Raw genomic sequence first — 6,523 nt, 5'->3', positions numbered from 1 at the left:
TGAGACACTTAACTAGTTTCTCATTATTATTACCAGCACCACTGCTACTACTATTACTCTACTATTACACTACTAACTCCCGTGAGCCTTCACAATTACCATTACTATTGCAATTACTATTTTAGCACCTGCTATGCTGCAGGCACTGTCCTAAGCCCTATTTGTGCATATTTTTATTTATTCCTTTCAATAGCCTCATCCAATAGCCTCACCTTATCAGATGCAGATTGGGACCTAGAAAGTTTAGGAAATGACTGGCCTGTCCATGCGACTCCAAGGCTGCACTCTAAACCCCCTATAACATAGCGCCCTCCTCTCCAATTGCAGTGTCTGGGTCCCTCCTTGTCCCTCACGGTTGAATTCCTGCCTGGGTTAATTGTCTGGTAATGAAGTTCCTGGAATCAGGGTCTTGCTTTGTTTCTTCTGATCCTTCTGGGCACTGTCTCATCTCTGACTGCCAGCTCCTGAGATTAGATGCCACCCTCAGCTCACAGCCATAGCCTCCCTTTCACTGGGCCTGTCAGCTAAACCACTGTCTGTGGCTGCCAGACCCCTCTTTCTCAGCGCCTACCTTCTCAGATGAAATTTTTCCCTGGCCCTTACTAGTGGATTCTTTTGAGATGTTGCCCCCTTCTCCTGACAGCCAACATTCCGAATGTTACTCTCTTCCTCATTTTGGACGATGCTGAGTGAACCCTCTCCCAAGTCTCCTGGTCTCATTCTGGTGGGTGAGTCCAACCTCCAAATCTGCAGTCTCTGGTTAGACCATCTCCCTCTCACAAAGGCCTAGAACTCTTTATTCTTTCAAAAAAATTTTTTTTAATTAAGATATAATTGACATACAAAAAGCTGTACATATTTAAGTACACAACTTAATGAGTTTGGAGATAACTCGTTGAAACCATGAAACCATCAGTACATTCTATGCCACATCCATCTCTTCCAAAAGTTTCCTCCCACCCTTTTTATTTATTATTCTTTGTTTGTGTGTGTATTTTAAGAACACAACACAAAATCTAGCGTGTTAGCAAACGTTTAAGTACACAGTACAGCATCATTTACTACAGGCACTGTGCTACCCAGTGGATCTCCAGGACTTATTCATCTTATATAACTGAAAGTTAGTGCCCTTTGACTGCTACCTTTCCCTTTCTCCTCCTCCCAGAACACTTTATTCTTATATTCTCAGGAAAAAGAGAGTAGGGAGGACTGTCATATATTTACAGGGAGTGGTAACTATGCAAATGTTTATTTGCATGTCTGCCATCCTATCAGAAAAAAAAAGCCTGCTGGGCATATGTATCCTCTACTAACCCTCCATCCAAGAAACAGGGAGGAGCTGTCTCCCTGGGCAGGCTAAGGGATCCCCACCCCTTGCCTTAAACCCCCAGCTGGTCTTGGGGGAAACTTATGTAAACTAATCATTACAGTAACCACGCTATATTTTAATCTGTGGCAGTCTTCACCAAGTCGTACGGACTCAGAAAGGAGGGAGGGACTAAGCCTGCCTGGGTAAGTGAGGGAAGGCATCCTGGAGAAGGTGACATTTGATATGAGTTTCAAAGGGAAGGCAAGAGTTCTCAGTGTTTTAAGATTTCCCTGTGTTAAGATTTTACTACCAATTTATAGCTTTTCATGTTGACTGAAAATTCCATACAACCCAGCCTTTCAAACTTTAGTCATGTCCAGATTTGAGCTGGTGAGGGGAAGACAAAAGAATGTAAGATATGGCCACTATCTTTCAGGAGCTTGCTGTTTTGTTAGCAGAGAGCATACCTACATATGTAACATTTATGTTATTTAAGTAACTTTTCAAGATTGTTTAAGTGTTAGAATCAGAACCTTGGCTGTCTCATTCATTGTGGTATCTCTGGTTCCTGAATACTGACTGCAGTTGACACTCAGTAGGTCCTCAGTAAAGGCTAGTTGAGTATTGGAATGAATGATGACTCTTTAGTGTGAGGGGAAGATTTGATTGGACTTTGAAGGCAGGGCCATGTTTGAATAGAAGGAGGCAAGAGTGTATATACTCGCTTATGTGACTTAATCTTTCTTGTGGGCAGGTAGTTCATGCATATCTCGTATCCAAAAAGAACTAGGTATTTGGTAGATATTCATAAGTATTAGTTAGATTCAAAGGTAAGCTAGGGTTGGGAATTCCCTGGCAGTCCAGTGGTTAGGACTCGGCGCTTTCACTGCCAGGGCCCGGGTTCAATACTGGTCAGGGAACTAAGATCCCAAAAGCCACGAATCATGGCCAAAAAATTTAAAAAATAAAAGGCAAACTAGAGTTTTATAAGCCCCTACTGAGAAATTACAAAAATATTGGTGTTGGGAAAAGATGATTCAATTCAAATATTCCCCAATGTTTCCTCTGCCCAAACTGTGTGTGTATAATCTACATATTAGTGGATAAACATGTGTTCATTGATGTGTGTGTGTATATATATATACATATATATATATATATATATAAAATGGACATTGTCATCATCTTTATGGAGCTTACAATTCTGCAGTAAAACAGGAATGACCCGATAGAAAAATATCATCATTTGAAATATAACTCCAAGAATCTCAAAAGCAAATTGAGTATTTTGGCAGGTTAATCTGGGCATATGTCCTGAAGGAGGAGAAAGATCTTGAGCTGTTTATTGTTGAAAGCCGTGATTATTGAGGTTCTCTGAAAAAATCAGCATTTCATGGAGTCTCTGACTGCTCATTATTTGGGCTTGTCTTCTTTAGACTGCTATAACAATAGCTGCAGCCCCTTGCTGGGTCAGATTGCTTGTGTGTTGCATCTGTGATTCAATACCTCTAGCTTTGCAACTGTTAGGTCTGTGTTGCTGATACTTTGTATTTAATCTTGCTTCTGTAATGCCAAACTGTAACAATTAGAATTTTGGAAGACCATTCCTCCCAGATCCGGTTCTTTAGAGAGTACCTAAGAAAGCCAAAAGTAGAAACTGAGCAGGGGAGGGTTTCAAGTTTCTTTGGCCTCAGAGTGTTCCAAGTTGCCCTACGAATGAGCAAGAACTAGGTGAGCTTCATAAAGTGAGATCTAAAACGGGAAAGTGCAAAGTGGTAGATGTGTTAGTACCCCAGGGAGAAGCTACCAAGTGGACCCAAAGTACTCCAGGTACTGACAAGGTCTGCTCTGTGAGTCCAGGTTCATGCCCAGTGGGAATAAAATCTCTCCTTTTTTTTTTTTTTTGAGGTACGCGGGCCTCTCACTGTTGTGGCCTCTCCCATTGCGGAGCACAGGCTCTGGACGCTCAGGCTCAGTGGATATGGCTCACGGGCCTAGCTGCTCCGCGGCATGTGGGATCTTCCCGGACCAGGGCACGAACCCGTGTCCCCCGCATCGGCAGGCGGACTCTCAACCACTGCGCCACCAGGGAAGCCCTAAAATCTCTCCTTTAATAGCCACTGGACTCTCTGCCAACTCCCCCTGCCCCCGACCCTGGGTTCCCGCTATCCCACCACTAGGAACTTATCCCCTTGATTTAAGGCGGTTACAGCACCAGACATTTTCCTTAAAAATATGAGAGAAGTAATGTCTTGTGGAAATGATTTTCTAATCTTTTTCTTTTTTTTTCCTCAAGAGAAAACTCTTTTTGTTCCTAATAATAAAACCTGCTCTGGCTGAAGCAGGGGTGGAGGCCTCCTTCCCCCTCAGCCTCACCCTTGCTGGTCTCTGAGATATTTGTGCAGAAGCCTGAGGCTAGTGGGAACACTATTTAAAAAGCTTCGATGCCAACAAACCAACCATACAAATTCATTCTTTTTTCTTCTTTTTCAGATTCATTCTTGACACAACAGGGGAAATATGAATATGGACTGAGTATTCATTTTGTTAGGTATGATCATGGTATGATGGTTATGTGAGGAAATGTCCTTATTTTTTAAAGCTTCATATCCCATGATGTCTGGAATTTGCATTAAAAAGAAGCAAATATGGCAAAATGAAAAATCATATTAAATCAAGGTGGTGGGGCGACTTCCCTGGTGGTCCAGTGGTTGAGAATCCGCCTTCCAGTGCAGCGCATGCAGGTTCGATCCCCGGTCGGGGAACTAGGATCCTACATGCTGTGGGGCAACTAAGCCCGCGTGCCACAACCAAGACCTGACGCAGCCAAAAATAAATAAATATATTTTTTAAAGGCATTGGTTCTATAGGGTTCATTATAATATTCGTTCTGAATAATGCAAAAGCAGAGCTTAACACTGTAGGACTCCTAGGCATCATCATAAGAGTAGGTCTATCGGTGCAGTTTTCCTGAGATCACACAGGGAGTGGGAGTCTGCTACATCCTCTCCACTCACCACTCACGGGGGGCTGGCAGGACACCAAGCTAGACTGAAGGGCAAAGGATGTATAGCACTTTTTAACATTATGGGCAGGGCTGGCCCCATGCACATCTTCCCCCCCGCCCCTGTGTTGGGCCCCTCCTGCCTGTCTTATCTGAGTAGGCAGGATCCCCTCCGTGCGCTGCTCTAACCTTGCCACCTGCTGCCTCAGAGGAAAACAGAGCTGATCAACGTGTTCCTTCTTCCTTCCCCCACCTCCTCTCCCTCTCCTGGGTATCCAGGGATCCCAGGAGAGCGCCTCTGGTTACCAGGAAGCTGAGAGATGCCTGCTGGGGCAATGCTGCCCTTTCATTTCCGAGCCCTGCCTTAGACAGCCCACTGGCCGAATGCCAGCGCTGCTCTCACTTCTCCTTGCTCTGCCCTCTGCCACAGTCAGCCTAGCAAGATGAGTTGTACAATCTGAGAGAGAAGTACAGCCTCCCAAGCAGAGCAAGAATCACCTCAGGTATCTCTGCTGGGAGGGCGGGCAGTCACCTGGCTTCTGTTAACATGTTTCCTCTTGAAATTCTTCCCACAAACATTTACAGAATACTCCTGTGTGTCAGGCACAGTGTGAGGAACTAATCATGGTCAGAGACCAGTAACATCTCCCAGGGACAGTGAGAGCTCAGGAGCAAATGAACCAAGAAACCTCCTGCAGCCCAGGAAATTTAGACCCACTAGTCTCCAACTGTAGATGCTGGAGCCCCTGGGACTGGACAGATCTATGTCCCTGTAATGGTGACATGTGGCTTGCTGGCCAGCGACTCTGTCGCTTGGTGAGGTTGCTGTTTGTCAATATTCTGGTCCTCAGCTTTGCACGACCAGGAGCTCAGTTTTATTAATTCAGGTCCTGGGGGATATAGGCCTGTGCTGACCATACCTCACAAGAAACGTGTATTCCATATCTACAAGTGAGCAATGCTTGAGCATGGCTGTCCAGTGACCAGAATTTTCACACCTGCTTTCCAAGACATACATTTCCCGAATGGAACTTATAACCAGATGGCTGCTTGGAGAGCACAGGATCAGCCCAAAGGAAGGGAGTGACTGTGAGGGAGATTTTACTCAGGCTATAAAAGAGGCCACGGAAGAGCCCCTCGGACATTTTTACACCTAGAATACCCTTGAGTAGACTCTTCTCAAGATGTCCTCTTTCTATACACCTATTCTTTTTTTTTTTGGCCGAGCCACGCAGCATGCAAGATCTTAGCTCCCCGACCAGGGATTGAACCCATGCCCCCTGCAGTGGAAGCTTGGAGTCTTTTTTTTTTTAATTTTTTTTTTTTGGAAGTTTATCCACACTATAGCATGTATCAGTAGTCTGTTCCTTTCTTTTTTTAAAATTAATTTATTTAATTTATTTATTTTTGGCTTCATTGGGTCTTCGTTGCCATGCGCAGGCTTTCTCTAGTTGTGGCTAGTGGGGGCTACTCTTCGTTGCCGTGCAGTGGCCTCTCTTGTTGCGGAGCACAGGCTCTAGGTGCACAGGCTTCAGTAGTTGTGGCACACGGGCTTAGTTGCTCCGCGGCATGTGGGATCTTCCCGGACCAGGGCTTGAACCCGTGTCCCCTGCATTGGCAGGCAGATTCTTAACCACTGCGCCACCAGGGAAGCCCCAGAAGCTCAGAGTCGTAACCACTCACTGGACAGCCAAGTAAGTCTTGACTAAACACCTATTCTTTTGTTAGCCACCTATAACACCATCTCAAAAGATTACAACTTTCTGCATATTTGTGCCAGTCGTGCTTTCTGGAGGTTGTCTTGAGATCCTGGGGGAGGCGAAGTGACTTAATGGGAAACTCCTCAGCCCAAGGCTCTCTGAAGTACTGTAGGTTCTGGCATTTCTACACCAATACGTGGAGGTGGGAGCGGTGGCGGGGGTGGGGGGGCGGACGCAGCCTGGCAGCTCTTTCCTTCGTCTGGTTCTGTGGGACGTGAATAGATGTTATAGCAGGGCTTGCCAACTTAAATGCAGCAGGGACCAGGTGTGTAGCGTAGTGAATCGGGCTGAATAAAAGAACAATTTCGATAGGAACTTGAGCATAAATATGCTTCTTAACGCTCTTTACTATAAGAAAAAAATAGCGCAGGTGTGAGGATAAGTGGCAACGGATGCTCAGTGGGGGAGGGGACGAGGTGAGTCCTGGGGACTCTAGCAAACTGGAGAGGG

Source organism: Aethalodelphis obliquidens, unplaced genomic scaffold, assembly GCF_003676395.1.
Source record: "Aethalodelphis obliquidens isolate GAN/ISIS:26980383/991018 unplaced genomic scaffold, ASM367639v1 scaffold48, whole genome shotgun sequence".
NCBI classification, from domain to species: Eukaryota; Metazoa; Chordata; class Mammalia; order Artiodactyla; family Delphinidae; genus Aethalodelphis; species Aethalodelphis obliquidens.
This window is presented reverse-complemented; position numbering follows the sequence as displayed.